At 45.7% G+C, this 15,511-nt stretch overlaps 1 protein-coding gene and 1 pseudogene across 1 annotated transcript in view; both read right to left on the bottom strand.

The window, feature by feature from the left end:
* DRC11 (dynein regulatory complex subunit 11) overlaps positions 1–15,511 on the bottom strand; it is a 172,333-nt gene that overhangs the window by 72,558 nt on the left and 84,264 nt on the right.
* On the bottom strand, positions 7,308–8,535 carry LOC108540992 (60S ribosomal protein L3 pseudogene; annotated as a pseudogene).

The raw sequence follows: 15,511 nt of genomic DNA, 5'->3' as shown, positions 1-15,511 counted from the left end.
AGAACGAAGACAAAGGGGGCCCGGGGGGTAGGGGGGGGCAAGAGGGGGGGGAAGGGGAGGGGCTGCTTAATCGTTACAGGGTCTCCTTGGGGTTGATGAAAAAGTCTCCACTGTCATGCTGCTTCACTGCGTCCCTCATCGTGATTTTTGCCAGATCTGAGAATCCCTGACCAATAGAACCATCGTTTCTTTAAAGACTCACTTACGTTCTTTAAAGAGGCACTCTCTATTGCTAAGGTGAAACCATAGTGGATACATTGGTTTCCTGATACACGAGAATAAAACACAACCATCGGAATAAAAGAGGCCGGGTGTGGAGCCATCGGACTCTCCCCAGCGCATGCCCCAGGTTCCTGGGAAAGCCAGGGCTTCCTCGAATCCTCCCCAGCCCAGGGCTGGCAGTGGCTCTCCCTCCCAAGACACTGCTGGGTTACACCCGGAGCAAAGGCACACTTGGCTGCCTCAGTTACTTTCTGAGGCAACTGTAGCTCTGATCAAGTCACCTGCTGGCTCAAGTGTTCCCAGGGGCTTTCCACGGCCCCCTGAGACCATGGTTACCAGCTCACTCAAAGGCCACACCTCCTGCCCCTGCTGACTCTCATCTGTGGTCTGTCCCCCTGTGAATCCGCCATGTCTTTTTTCAGCTTTGCATTTTTCAGCTTTGTATTTTGTTTTGAGTCCACTATGTCTTTCAGCTTTGCATTTGCTCAGGTCACCAGGAAGCCGGGAAGACATGTGAAACGGGATCACAAGAGCTTCAGGGGAGGCCCAGGGTGCTGCAGAGGGGACTCTCACTTCATGGGGAGGTGGGGACATGGCAGGCTTGCCTGGAACTGCAGCCCATAAGCCAGGCAGGGGGAGCTGCAGCCAGCGGGGAACCAGGGAGAGAACCTGGACCCAGAAACACCAGGGGGCCCAAAGCCTATGACGCAGTTCACCCACCTTCCAGAGCTCACACTAAATCAAAGCTCTCTGGTAAGAAAGTCCCACCTAGAACTCAAAGTTCGGGTTAGCTACGCCCCATTCCTGGCTCCCAAGAGACCCGGGCATTAGAGAAAAGCCTGCAGAGCAGCAAGAAAAAGACCAGCAGTGGATAAAGCAAGGCCTGGGAGGAAAGAGGGAGAATCCATGAACGAAAGAGAAATTTAGAATCACTTTCATTAGTATATTTATCCTCAGAGATACTATTTATCATCTGTCTGTCTCTCTCTTTCCAGGTATCACTAAGGAGTCATACATCTTTATTACTTTTTTGTCAGTGTTATTGTCTATTATTGCCATTTTTGTTTTGGATACTCAGATTGTTCTATGTTTGGTCTCTGGGAGCCCCTACACTGGTGAGGCTGTGCTCTTAGGGATGGATGAAGGGGAGGAAGAGGAGAAGGGTGAGGGGTAGGGCTCCAGGGAAGGAGACTGAGGTGTGGCAAAGTGTTTCCAGCAGAAGGAACAGCATGTGTCAAGTCCAGATGGGGAGGCTGTGTCTCACAGGGATGGCTGAAGGAGGTTCAGCAGCTGTGGGGACTGCATGGGGCTGGGCAGACATGAGGCTGCAGTGCGGGGAGAGAGAGAGGGAGAGAAGAGAAGTGGGGAGGAAAAGAGAGACAGGGAGACAGAGATGGAGAGACAGAGAAAGAGGATGGCCCTCGAAAGGACCGTGAGCTGTGCTTTTCAGGGAGCTTGGAGTTGGCTTACAAGCAGGGCAGCTACCCAGGAGCCTGGTGTGAAGGGATTGGCCCCTTGGGACATCACTCTGGTTGGAATGGGGGTTCGAGGGGTTGGGAGCAGGCTAGTTTGCATGCACATGTGATGTATATCTGCTATAGCAGAATCATAATTTATGACTTAAAAGTTTTGCTGGATGAATAGGCGCAACATGGTATTTTTGAAAAATTATATTTCTTTAGTTGGTGGGGCTGAACTTCATTTTGTTTGCTTTTCTGTTCATTGTGGCCTTATCTTGATTTTTACAAATGAAGGTGCATGAGCCTATCTGTTTACCTGTGAACCTTTCCTGAGCAGCTACTAAGGGTGGGACTTGCTAGGTTGCTAGAGCTGCACGGGGCCTGCCTCTGAGATCCTTGAGTCCTCCTGTCCCCGGATCCTTGCTCACTATGCCTCAGGGGCCCGACTGCACCACACCACAGCCCCTCTTCCCCCGATGCCTTTTACTGGGTGGTTCCCAGGTCCAGGGCTTCCCTGTAACTGTCACACACACGTTTCCGCCAGTAGAAACCAGGGGTCACCTTCCCAGATCCCATCCCACCGCTGTGGCTGGCCTTGCACACTCTGGCCCACTTCCTGAGGTGAGGAAGGCCAGCCATGACCCGAGTTCTGATGCTCTCTTCCTCTACACAGGGCGGGTGCCCCACTCCACTGTCAGACAACTCTTCTGACTTAACCCAATGGAAAGCTAAAAAAAAAAAAAAAAAAAATTCCAATGCCCAGCTCTGCCCTAGACCAATTATGCTCAATTAAGTGAGAATCTTTTCCAAGGTGTGTGGACATTGGGAGTTGTTTTTTCTTAAAACCACCCCAGGCAGCTTGACTGAAGGCCACAGATTCATTGAAGTTGTCCTTCCATCAGCTGAGGCCCAGTTCCTGGAGCCTCAGGAGTCTGCACCCTTTTCATGCCCTAAGTCTGCTCCAGATGAAACCTTCCTGACTCCTATCCCCATCGCTCAAAAGAGATTTCCAGATTGTTCACCCTCCTGGCCATCTCCTGTGGACTGTTCTAGCTACCCAGGCTCCCAGTCAAGCAACGGTGTTGGTTTAATGGTCATGGGTGGAGCCATGGCCGGTGACCTCCTTGGCCTTTGCGGCATGTGAAGGTGGCCTGCAGTTATGCCGCTGTCTGGACATTCCCAGCACACCATGAGTCCGAGTTGACAAAGTCCTCCTACCTTTTTAATGCATATACCATGTAGACAGATTTCTCCTGCCTTGAAAGTATACTAATGGTTTTTAGGTGTTTATTCCTAATGACTTGATCAGCTCAAGCTGCTATAAGAAAATACTATACACTAAGTGGCTTATAAACAAAAGAAATGTATTTTTCACAGTTCCAGAAACTGGCAAGTCCTAGATTAAGGTGCAGATTCTGTGTCTGGTGGGGGCTGCTCTCTGCTTCAGAGACTGTGCCTTCTAGCCCCGTCTTCACTCTGCGGAAGGGGCAAGGTAGCTCTCTGGGGTCTCCTTCACAAAGGCACTAATCTCAATCACAAGGGTTCTGCCCTCAGGACCTAATCACCCTCAGAGGCCCCACCTCCCAACACCATCACACTGGTGATCAGCTTTCAATGTATGAATTTTTTGTAGGTGGGGGAACACACATATTCAGACCATGGCACCTAAGAAACGTCAGTTTCTTACATTTGGCCCACCTAAGTGACCTCATGCTGCTGGAGGGGAGTGTTTATTCACGCCTCTGCCATTTTCCATCTCCATTGCTTTCCAGGCTTACTGGCTGAACAAGTAATGGACAGATGGGAGGAGAAGTGTGTTCTCACCTGCAGACCGACCTCAGAGTTGAGTCACTGTAGCGTCTGCTTTCTCTGCTTGGCCATACCAGCATGCCATGATCTGTGGTTTGTTGCATCCAACTTTCTTCCCTTTTTTGCAAACTGAGCCATTTCCATGGCTCCAGTCTTCTGGGCCTTGCTTTCTCTGGGACTCCTTAAATATCACAGTCAGCAGCACTGAGACTTGACCTGCCCGGTCTCTGGGTACTGCTAAGACGCTCAACCGCACAGAAAGCTTCCTTTAGAGCAGACAGTTGCTTTCTCATCGGCTTCTCACTTTCTTTTTATGCCCAATCAGTTATAAATCACTCAGGACAAAGGAGTTGTTAAGTAAAAAGAAACTTTTGGAGGCCTCTTGATTTGATTTAGATGATAGTAGTCTCCCTTTCTCCAAGGAGGATACACGTTCCACGACCCCAGTGCACACCTGAAGCCTCGGATCATACCAAACCCTACATACACTATACTTTTTCCTATATAGAAACAGGCAGGTAGTGTATACGGCATGAGCATGCTGGACAAAGGGATGATTCACATCCATGATGTGATGGGACAGGACGGTGCAAGACTTCATTAACACTGCGAAGAATGGTGCACAATTCAAAACTCAGGAATTTTCCATTTAATACTTATGGGTCACACTTGACCATGGGTAACTGGAACTGAGAAAAGTGAAACTGAGAATAAGGGGAGACTAGAGCATATTTAAAAAGCTGGTTTATGGAAACTGACCATTTTTTGTAAGTTTCCAGTTACTGTATGAATTTTGTCCCTCACACAACTCAGATAAATGCTGCATGGAGAACGTTTCTCAAGTTTCTTACTGAGAGTCAATGGGACATTCTGAGAGATGCAGAGATGCAAATGCAAATGTTTCCAGAAGAGGCTTTGTTATCAAATATCTTATCCTCTGTATTTGTCTTTGTGAAATTAGGAGGGCAGTCAGAGATAAACCACACTCCCTCTTCTTGCCCTCCCCAAATGTTAACTACTGTTATAATTTCCTGCCTGGCTTAAAGAGTGATTCAAATGCATGGAGGTTTTGTTGAAAATTTTCTATTGGAAAGTATGTGCATCTGAAGTAGGTTGTTGAGGGATGGCTAACATCTCACACTGGTAGGGCTGTGGAAAATTCAAATATGGCTGCACTGTTAGATTTTCGAAATGAAGGTATACATTTTGGCATACATCCGTTAACATACAAGTTCAAACGTCAAAGGGATCACTCCGCGGCTTTCAGATTACCTGCCCCTCCCCTCTGGGTCTGTATCCTGGGGTGGGGAGAGGTCCACCAGCGATTTTGAAGAGGCTGATGATTTCCCACTGATCTGAGAGTGAAATAATTATCCCTTTCTCTAGATTCAGAAGTGAAAACCAACCCAGAAACTATAATGCCTGAAAACTATATTTAAAATTAACATGCACCAAACAACGTGATAGCTTATGCAACTAAACTTGAAAACAGATCAAGCATCTCCACTATTTTGAGCTTGCATTTAGCTTGTCGTTTTACTTTTCTGCTCATGCATTTCCGTCAGCACTAGGGAACCAACGTTCCTCATGGCTTTGAGGGCTGCAGAGTGCTACTCTGAAACACAAAAGAAATACAAGAGATAGGAAAGAATCTACAGTGGGAAGTCTAAAATGTATAACTATGTCCTAAATACATTTGTCTCAAGTTTCTTTGATGGTATCTGTGTTAATTTTGTCAGAAAGATCTTCTTGGTTATGAATATGGTACTAAGAAATAAACCACATTTCTCACATGGGCCATGCAAGCCTCCAGCTGGTTACTGGCTCTCCAGCTCTCCAGTCCTCACACTTGGGCTGGAATCTACAACATGGGCCCTCAGCTCTCTGGCCTTTGAAGTCTATCACCAGCTCTCCTGGGGCCCCTTTTGCAGATGGCAGATGGTGGGACTACGCAGGCTCCATAACCGAAGGAACCAATACCTTATAATGAATGAATCTTTCTCTATATAAATATAAAAGGACGTAGAGGAGATACATATACACACACATGGACACATATACACACACACACACACACACATATATAAACACACACANACCATTTTTTGTAAGTTTCCAGTTACTGTATGAATTTTGTCCCTCACACAACTCAGATAAATGCTGCATGGAGAACGTTTCTCAAGTTTCTTACTGAGAGTCAATGGGACATTCTGAGAGATGCAGAGATGCAAATGCAAATGTTTCCAGAAGAGGCTTTGTTATCAAATATCTTATCCTCTGTATTTGTCTTTGTGAAATTAGGAGGGCAGTCAGAGATAAACCACACTCCCTCTTCTTGCCCTCCCCAAATGTTAACTACTGTTATAATTTCCTGCCTGGCTTAAAGAGTGATTCAAATGCATGGAGGTTTTGTTGAAAATTTTCTATTGGAAAGTATGTGCATCTGAAGTAGGTTGTTGAGGGATGGCTAACATCTCACACTGGTAGGGCTGTGGAAAAATTCAAATATGGCTGCACTGTTAGATTTTTCGAAATGAAGGTATACATTTTGGCATACATCCGTTAACATACAAGTTCAAACGTCAAAGGGATCACTCCGCGGCTTTCAGATTACCTGCCCCTCCCCTCTGGGTCTGTATCCTGGGGTGGGGGAGAGGTCCACCAGCGATTTTGAAGAGGCTGATGATTTCCCACTGATCTGAGAGTGAAATAATTATCCCTTTCTCTAGATTCAGAAGTGAAAACCAACCCAGAAACTATAATGCCTGAAAACTATATTTAAAAATTAACATGCACCAAACAACGTGATAGCTTATGCAACTAAACTTGAAAAACAGATCAAGCATCTCCACTATTTTTGAGCTTGCATTTAGCTTGTCGTTTTACTTTTCTGCTCATGCATTTCCGTCAGCACTAGGGAACCAACGTTCCTCATGGCTTTGAGGGCTGCAGAGTGCTACTCTGAAACACAAAAGAAATACAAGAGATAAGAAAGAATCTACAGTGGGAAGTCTAAAAATGTATAACTATGTCCTAAATACATTTGTCTCAAGTTTCTTTGATGGTATCTGTGTTAATTTTTGTCAGAAAGATCTTCTTGGTTATGAATATGGTACTAAGAAATAAACCACATTTCTCACATGGGCCATGCAAGCCTCCAGCTGGTTACTGGCTCTCCAGCTCTCCAGTCCTCACACTTGGGCTGGAATCTACAACATGGGCCCTCAGCTCTCTGGCCTTTGAAGTCTATCACCAGCTCTCCTGGGGCCCCTTTTTGCAGATGGCAGATGGTGGGACTACGCAGGCTCCATAACCGAAGGAACCAATACCTTATAATGAATGAATCTTTCTCTATATAAATATAAAAGGACGTAGAGGAGATACATATACACACACATGGACACATATACACACACACACACACACACATATATAAACACACACATACACACACACACACACATATATATACACACACATATACACACACACACACACACATATATACACACACACATACACACACACACACACACACATATATACACACACACATACACACACACACACACAGGCCACATGTATTTTTTTATGTATCGCTCTCCTATTGGTTTTGTTTCTCTGGAGTGCCCTGACCACACTTTCTTCTCAAGCTTTCTTCTCACCTCTGCTACATCATTTACTCCCTGTGATCCTCTCTCGCTAAAGAACCTCCTGAATGCCTCCATCACAGCCTTAGTTTTCACTCCTCATTTTTTTTGCAGTGGAAAATAACTTTTATTGAGACTCCACCAACTGCAAAATCTGTTCCTGGCATTAAGCTCCATCTTCTATTGCAATTTGGTCGTTCTTGAGTGGTTTCATGAATACTTTCCATGAATACTTTCTTCTCTTACATGGTCTGGGAGCAGCCATGGCCAAACTTGGCAGTGGTGTCAATAAATTTAAGGTCAGTCTTCTCCAGAGCCCGCCGTTTGTTCTAAGCCAGCAAAGACTTGTGGAGGGTGAGCACTCACATCTTGGTTCCCACCACACATTCCTTCGGCATGACAAAGTCACTGGTCCCTTCACCTTATGGGACAAAGTCACCCAGAGAGTTGATGCTCTTGTCAGTCAGGTCATGGTCAGCGGAGGCACTGTTCTTGATCAGTTTGTCGTCCTTGATAAGGTAGCCCTGGCCGATCATACAGATTGATCTTCTTGTAGTGTGGTGATGGTAGCCTTTCTGCCCAGCGCGTGCCACAGAGAAGGTCCACACAGGCAGGATGCCATGCCTCAATCCAGACCACCTTGTGCAAGCCTCAGTGGGTCTTGCAGGGTAGCTTCTTGGCGTGCCAATGACTTGTGACCCCTTTGTAGTCTTTGCCCTTGGTCACCTTGAAGACGTCAATCATCTCATCCTGCCCAAACACTTGGTTCACAGGTACCTGCTGCCCTAGCCTCTCCTGGCCCCAGTCCAGCTTCTTGGCCACGGTGCCTCTGTTCACCTGGATCTCCATCAGTGGGGCCTTCTTCTGGCGCAGAGGAAGCAGATGCATATGGGTGTGGGCAGTGGCGTGGATGACTTGGCAGTACTTCTTCATGCTGCTGAAGTCTTGCTCCAGCTGCTTCTTGCCATCCTTATTCTGCCATTTCTTGCAGTAACTGGTAAAGGCCTTCTTCTTAGATTTGTGCCAGTTCTTAGATAAGTGCTTTTTGCACTCATTGCTGATGTGCTTAGCGAAGATGGTCTTGGAGGTCCGGAGGCCTTGAGGCTTGAGGGGTTTCCACGTAGCCCACAATGCCCACAGTCACCATGGCGGTATCTCCACAATGGTCACAGTCTCTACCACCTCCTTCTTGTTCACGTTGGATCCTAGCCTGTTGACTTCTTGCACGATGTGGGTCATGCCAGCCTTGTATCCCAGGAAGGCTGCGAGGTGGACCTGCTTGGAAGGGTCATCCTTAGGGAAGCTCTTCGCCTTCCCACGATGCTTCCTGTGCACTTCCGAGGCAGGAAGCCGAGGGACCCATGTCTGGGAGTGGAGAACTTCCTGTGAGACATCACTCCATCAAATTTCGCTGGTAGAGCCTAATTTTTTTTTCTTTTTCTGAGACAGAGTCTCCTTCTATTGCCTAGGCTAGAGTGCAGTGGTGCAATCATAGCTCACTGCAACCTTGACCTCCCAGGCTCAGGAGATCCTCCTGCCTCAGCTGCCTGAGTAGCTGGGACCACAGACACATGCCATCATGCCTGTCTAATTTTATTTTATTTTATTTTAGTTTATTTATTTATTTATTATTTTTTTGAGGACGGGAGGTCTCGCTCTGTCGGCCCGGGCCTGGAGTGCAGTGGGGCCGGATCCTTCAGCCACTGCAAGGCTCCGCCTCCCGGGGTTTACGCCATTCTCTGCCTCAAGCCTCCCGAGTAACTGGGGACTACAGGCCCCGCCACCTCGCCCGGGCTAGTTTTTGTGTATTTTTTTTTAGTAGAGACGGTGTTTCACCGTCTTAGCCAGGATGGTCTCAATCTCCTGACCTCGTGATCCTCCCGTCTCGGCCTCCCAAAGTGCTGGGATTACAGGCTTGAGCCACCGCGCCCGGCCGCCTGTCTAATTTTATTAAAAATTGTTTGTAGGGATGGGGGGTCTCCCTATGTTGCCCAGGCTGGTCTCGAACTTCTGGATTCAAGTGATCCTTCTGTCATGGCCTCCCAAAGTGCTGGATTATAGGCATGAGCCACTGCCCCCAGCCAGTTCTCACTTCTTATGGCAGAGGGACTCAGGAGGCAGAAGGAAAACCTTCCTTTTATCCTTCCAGAAATTCCCAGTTGGAAGACTATATAGGAAGTTCATGGTGCTGGATTTCTTCCTGGCTTCCATGCTGTTCCCATCCCCCAGTTGGTTTTACCTCTTCCTCCTGCCTCAATATGTGGCTGTAATCCAGATTCTCCAGCCTCCATTCACACGGATTTTCCTACACTTCATCCATGCCCCACCTTCAACTAGAGTTTTCCTGAGCAGGGATATGTCCTGATCCATACCACCGGTCTTTATCTCTCCTGAGTTTGTCCTGAACTTCCAGCTGTTGAACCATAGACAATGGTTTGACTCAACAACTCTAGAGCCAGCCCTGGTCCGTCTGTCCTCAATCTTCCCTCTGTTCCAATCAAGACACCTGGAGTTCACTTCAACTCCTTGGTCTCCTCCTGTTTCTTCCACACCCTGTCAGTCATGCCAGTCATCCTTTGTGGTATCTCTTGCATCCTTCACGATGTCTCTTGCATTTGTTTCATCTTTTTATATCCAGTACTTTCACTCCAGGGCAGATCTTTCATCTGAGCATTTATTCATCTCTTCAAAAATAATTACTGCATAGCTCTTGAGTTCCAAGCGCTGTGAGAGAGGCTGATCAGAGTTTTGGGTCACTCTAGCTGCTGCAGGGGAACAGGCTGTAGAATGGCAGGAGAGGAGGTGGGGGCATTGGCTGAGAGGCTGGTGCAGTTGCAGCCTGAGAGGCAATGATGCCTCTTGGTCAGGTGGTTGCCGTGGAGATGGGGAGATGTGGGCAGACTTGGGCTATGAGCATAGGCTCCTGAAAGAGTCTCCTGCCATTCCATATCCCCCATGAAGCCTCCCCTGCCACTCTGGTGTCTAAGATCATCACCCTCCTTTGAGTATGCAGTGCCTCCCTTGGCCCTTTGCCTGTGTAACCAAATATGTCCTTTCTCTAAGCAGTGATTTTTGAGCATTTTATAAAAGGGACCTCTTGAAAACATGAAGAAAGCCCACACACCTTTTCCCCAGGAGAATGTTCCTTCCCATGAAAGTTTACATAAAATTGCAAGATGTTTAACCATGGGGCCCCTGTTCCCTAGGCTAAGGACTCTATTATCTCTATTGCCCATATGCCAACCTCTCACTTCTTTCCGTCTTCTTCTCTTATTGTATTTCAGTGGACACAGAAGATGCTCCAGACATACACTTCCATGATGGCGCCCTCATTCCTGATAATTTCCTTTGGAAACACATGATATTCACTTGTCCATTTTTGTAAAGTCATGCAAAATTTGGTTTGAAATGTTCTAAAATAACCTAAGAATGTGGTTGGCTTAATCGTTCAATTTGGAGCACCTCTTTGGGCCAAGGGATTGGAGAGGGGGAGCTGTGGTCAGAGTTAGGTCTGCTGGCACTGCAGATAAACAAATGCTTTCATTGTGAATTGTGCTCTATAAAGGTCCAAGGGTCTTTCCAGAAGAATTTAGCACTAAGTTAAATCATTTTGAGGCTGGAGTGAATTTAGAGAAGACTCATTAATGTTCATGTGATCATGTGACAGGTCAATACCACTTTAAATTGTTCCAAATGGTCTAACATGTGGCTTGAAAAATAACAGAGGAAACAGTTGTAAGGATGATTGCATAGTGCTCTGTTACTGTTCCTTTTGTTTCTAAAGCCAATGTGAGGTCCACACAACTGTGAGACAAAGGCCATTACTTTGGCATTGAAGGCACTTTTGCAGGACTGCTATCAGTTTGCAGAAAATGTCCTCCTCCTGGCACTAGCATTGTCTTCTGTTAAAGCGCTTTCCACAGAGCATTCCTTAACTGCAGCCCACAACAATTTTGGATTTAAAACTGAGGACTCAAAAGAAAGACTTTTTTTTTTGAGAGTTCTGTATATATTCTAGGTGCTAATCCTTTGTCAGATAGATAGTTTGCAAATATTTTCTCCCATCTATAGCTTTTTTTTTCATCCTCTTCACTGGGCCTTTCACAAAGCAACAGTTTCTGATTTTTATGTGGTCCAATTTATAAATTTTTCCTTTTATGGATCCTGCTTTTGGTGTCCAGTCTAAGACCTCTTTGCCTAGCTCTAGATTCTGAGGATGTTTTCCTATGTTTTAATTTCAAAGCTTCATAGTTTTATGTTTAAGTCCATGACCCATTTTTGAATTAATACTTGTGTAAGGTGTGAAGTCTACCTAGAGATTCATTTTCTTGCCTATGGATGAGACTAATTTTTAGAACCTGATATTTGAATGTATTTATTGCGCTTCTTTTTTTTTGCTTTCAGTACAGATGCGGTCTCACTGTGTTGCCCAGGCTGGGTGCCAACTCCTGGCCTCAAGTGATCCTCCTGACCCAGCCTCCCAAAGTGCTGGGATTACAGGTGTGAGCCACTGGGCAGGACTACTGTGCTTTTGTGTTTTCTCTTCCACTAGCCCTGAGCTGAAGACGAACATCCCAGACTGTTCTGTTTTCTTCTGTCTTTCAGCATCTCAGTATGGAGGGGCTCCAGATGGATCCAAATAAGGAAATGAAAACATTCATCTTTTAAACATTAAACTGTTTCACCAAGTTTCTTGATGAAAAGATCAAATGCATGCAAGATGACTAATAACAAGATATTTTATTCTAAAATGGTCTTGTGCACAATTACAGAGATCCACCATGACAACCCTGCTCTTTCTCACTCCACTAGCCCTGCATTAAATCGGAAATTCACACAGAAACACTGATTCATTGTGAAATTCAACCGAAACGTTCAGCAGTTCTCATGACTTTTTTGCACTTATAATAGATTTGTTCATATTTATGTTAATTTGTAACTATCTCATGGACTTGCAAAGCTTTTAGCTCTCTACCTGTGTGATATTTAGAAAATAACTTATTTTCCATTTAAAGAGGTTAGTTGAAATATTCAGATAATCCTATCTGTTTTTAAATATAAGGTCTTTTCCAAGTTTTCTGATTATGCATCTAGAACTGGCAATTGATATGTGGCCTTATCAACATACTGAAAGCACAATTACGCAGCTGGGCCCGGTGAGGGCTGGGATAAGCCGGCATCCAGACACGTCAGACAGAACTACTTTCCTCTGCCTTCTCCCTTGCCCTCTAACCACGAGGAATGATAGTGCCTTTTGCTCTAGGTCAAAATGTCAATTCTCACAAAAGGATTTGAATAACTGGTCTCAGGAATGGTTTGAAGTTCTCCAGGGTTGACACCAGAGTAAGACTTTTAAAAAGTCTCTGGAAAAGGTAATGTGATCTCTAAGAAGTGTAGCAGCATAACTTAAATATATCAGTTTTTATTAGAGATGACCCTTTCTTCTTTTAATAATCACATTGTCACTATGCAGACCTGCATTTTCATGAAAATTTCATGTCTGATTCTGAAGGCGTTTCCGCTTCATTTGCAAGCATTTCATAAATGCTGATGCTCTCAAACTTTGCTTTTTGCTCAAAACTGTTCATCGTTAAGTGACTCTTTAATAACTAGTTAATAAAATACTTTCACCCAACAAAGACCAGATTGTGCAGCTGGTAATTTCAGATTAATACGGAACAAGCTTCACTAACAGCGAATTTTTAATTTGCAAGTATAAAACTCCCTCGTGCATATTTAGAGGAAGAGATTCTTAGAATAAAATTGGAATGCTTCCAATTCTCTTTATTCTTAGGCACTTCTTCAAAATTATCTTGTAGAGTAAGAGTATGATTTTTAAAATTAAGTGTATTCAGGGGGCTTTTATTTTTTTCCAGAACAAGCTAGAACTTCTGTGGTATAGACAGAACAACAGGGCCCTAGGTGGTCTCCCAGATCGGGTTCCCTGGAAAGACTCAGATGGAGATGGATGTAGGTGGTCTACTGGGAACACCAGCCAGAAAGAAGAGAGGGAGGGAAGCAACCCTGGGCAGAGGGAGAAGCTAAGTTGTGATGCAACTGCAAGAGAGCTGTCAGCTGATCCCAAGGGAACAGCAGAAGCTGGGAGAACCCTCGGAGTTGTCCAGGCAAGGAGAAGGGCTGGGTTTTGGTACTATCACGTGACTATCCTAGGATGCAGGCTGCCCCAGAAGGGGTGTAACCTTGCTTGCAGTGGCTCCCTTAGACTGTAGCAATTCCTGGGGTGGGATTTAGCTGTGAGTGTCAGCACTAGCATGTGGGGAGCCAGGTGCTTGAGTGCCTTGGTCCCGAAAGGGGTATCCGAGGGGCCCAACTCAGCATCTACTGTTGGGTTGTGCCCCAAATGAGCAGTACGGGGTCTCTTTTCTTTTGTTCATTCAGTGAACATCAGTGGAACGTGGTTAAAGAAAGGGATGAAGACAAATGGAGGCAGACAGAAGATCCACTGTGGGTCACAGTGCAGGAGCCGAGCACGTGAAAGGAACGACTGCCTTCAGCCGGCCAGCCGCAGTCATGCCCAGTGCTTTGAACACATGGTTGGCTTTTATTTATTTATTTACTTTTAAATTTATATATATATATTTTGAGACAAAGTCTTACTCTATCACTCAGGCTGGAGTGCGGTGGCACTTTATTGGCTCATTGCAACCTCTGCCTCCTGGGTTCAAGTGATTCTCCTGCCTCAGCCTCCTGAGTAGCTGGGATTACAGGCACCTGCCACCATGCCTGGCTAATTTTTGTATTTTTGTAGAGACGGGGTTTCACCATGTTGGTCAAGCTGGTCTTGAACTCCTGACCTCAGGTGATCCACCCGTCTTGGCTTCCCAAAGTGCTGGGATTACAGGTATGTATTTTTAGTAGAGATGGGGTTTCACCATGCAGGCCAGGCTGGTCTCGAACTCCTGACCTCAGGTGATCCGCCTGCCTTGGCCTCCCAAAGTGCTGGGATTACAGGTGTGAGCAACTATGCCTGGCCAAAATGTTGGCTTTTGTTAGCATTGCCTACACTGTGAGTTTATGCCAGATTTGGGTGATGTGATTTTATGTTTACCATTACTCCTTCTCCCTTGCTTGTAACTTCTGACTCAGGTAGCTCGTCCTACTTGACTGCACAGGCTGTCCCTTTTCTTTCCCACTGTGACCTGGCACCAGGGTTCCCAGACATGGTCTGCCAGACCCTTGGAGCTGCTCCTCCCACGCAGAAGTTCGCGAGTCTGCGTGCTGGTCAGAACCATCCTTGGAACATGAGGACCATGACTGTGGCTGTCTGAGCCAGAGCTGGGTCACATAACCTCTACCAATCCACTCTGGAGAGCTGATGCAGATTGGAGTAACAGCGGGATCATGATTTTTTTTTTTTTTTTTAAATATTAAGTTCTGGGATACATGTGCAGAACGTGCAGGCTTGTTACATAGGTATACATGTGCCATGGCGGTTTGTTGAACCCATCAACCCATCATCTAGGTTTAAAGCCTTGAGTGCATTACGTATTTGTCCTAATGCTCTCCCTCCCCTTGCCCCCCACTCCCCAACAGGCCCCAGTGTGTGATGTTCCCCCGCTGTGCCCATGTGTTCTCATTGTTCAACTCCCACTTATGAGTGAGAAGTGTTTGGTTTTCTGTTCCTGTGTTAGTTTGCTGAGGATGATAGTTTTCAGCTTCATCCATGTCCCTGCAAAGCACATGAACTCATTCACTTTATGGCTGCATAGTATTCCATGGTGTAAAGAAAGTGCCACACTTTCTTTATCCAGTCTATCATTGATGGGCATTTGGGTTCGTTCCAAGTCTTTGCTATTGTGAATAGTGCTGCAATAAACATACGTGTGCATGTGTCTTTATAGAATGATTTATAATCCTTTGGGTATATACCCAGTAATGGGATTGCTGGGTCAAATGGTATTTCTGGTTCTAGGTCCTTGAGGAATCGCCATACTGTCTTCCACAATGGTTGAACTAATTTACACTCTCACCAACAGTGTAAAAGTGTTCCTATTTCTCCACATCCTCTCCAGCACCTGTTGTTTCCAGACTTTTTAATAATCACCATTCTAACTGGCATGAGATAGAATCTCATTGTGGTTTTGATTTGCATTTCTCTAATGACCAGTGATAATGAGCTTCTTTTCATATGTTTCTTGGCTGCATAAATGTCTTTAAGGATCCACTCTTCAGAGCTGATTCCGATTGGACTTTGGTCAGCCGTGAAGTGGTATCTGGCTGCAATGTACTCCACTTCAAACAGTTATGTGTTAGGATGAGACCGTCTTCAAGCCTGAGATCCGTTTCCCATAGAAAGAGTTTCTGCTCTCATTGTTCAGTTCCCACCTATGAGTGAGAACATGCGGTGGT

This window comes from Rhinopithecus bieti, unplaced genomic scaffold, assembly GCF_001698545.2.
Source record: "Rhinopithecus bieti isolate Rb0 unplaced genomic scaffold, ASM169854v2 scaffold_19482, whole genome shotgun sequence".
NCBI lineage: Eukaryota > Metazoa > Chordata > Mammalia > Primates > Cercopithecidae > Rhinopithecus > Rhinopithecus bieti.
Note: the sequence above shows the minus strand (reverse complement) of the source record. Positions and strands in the feature narration are given on the sequence as shown.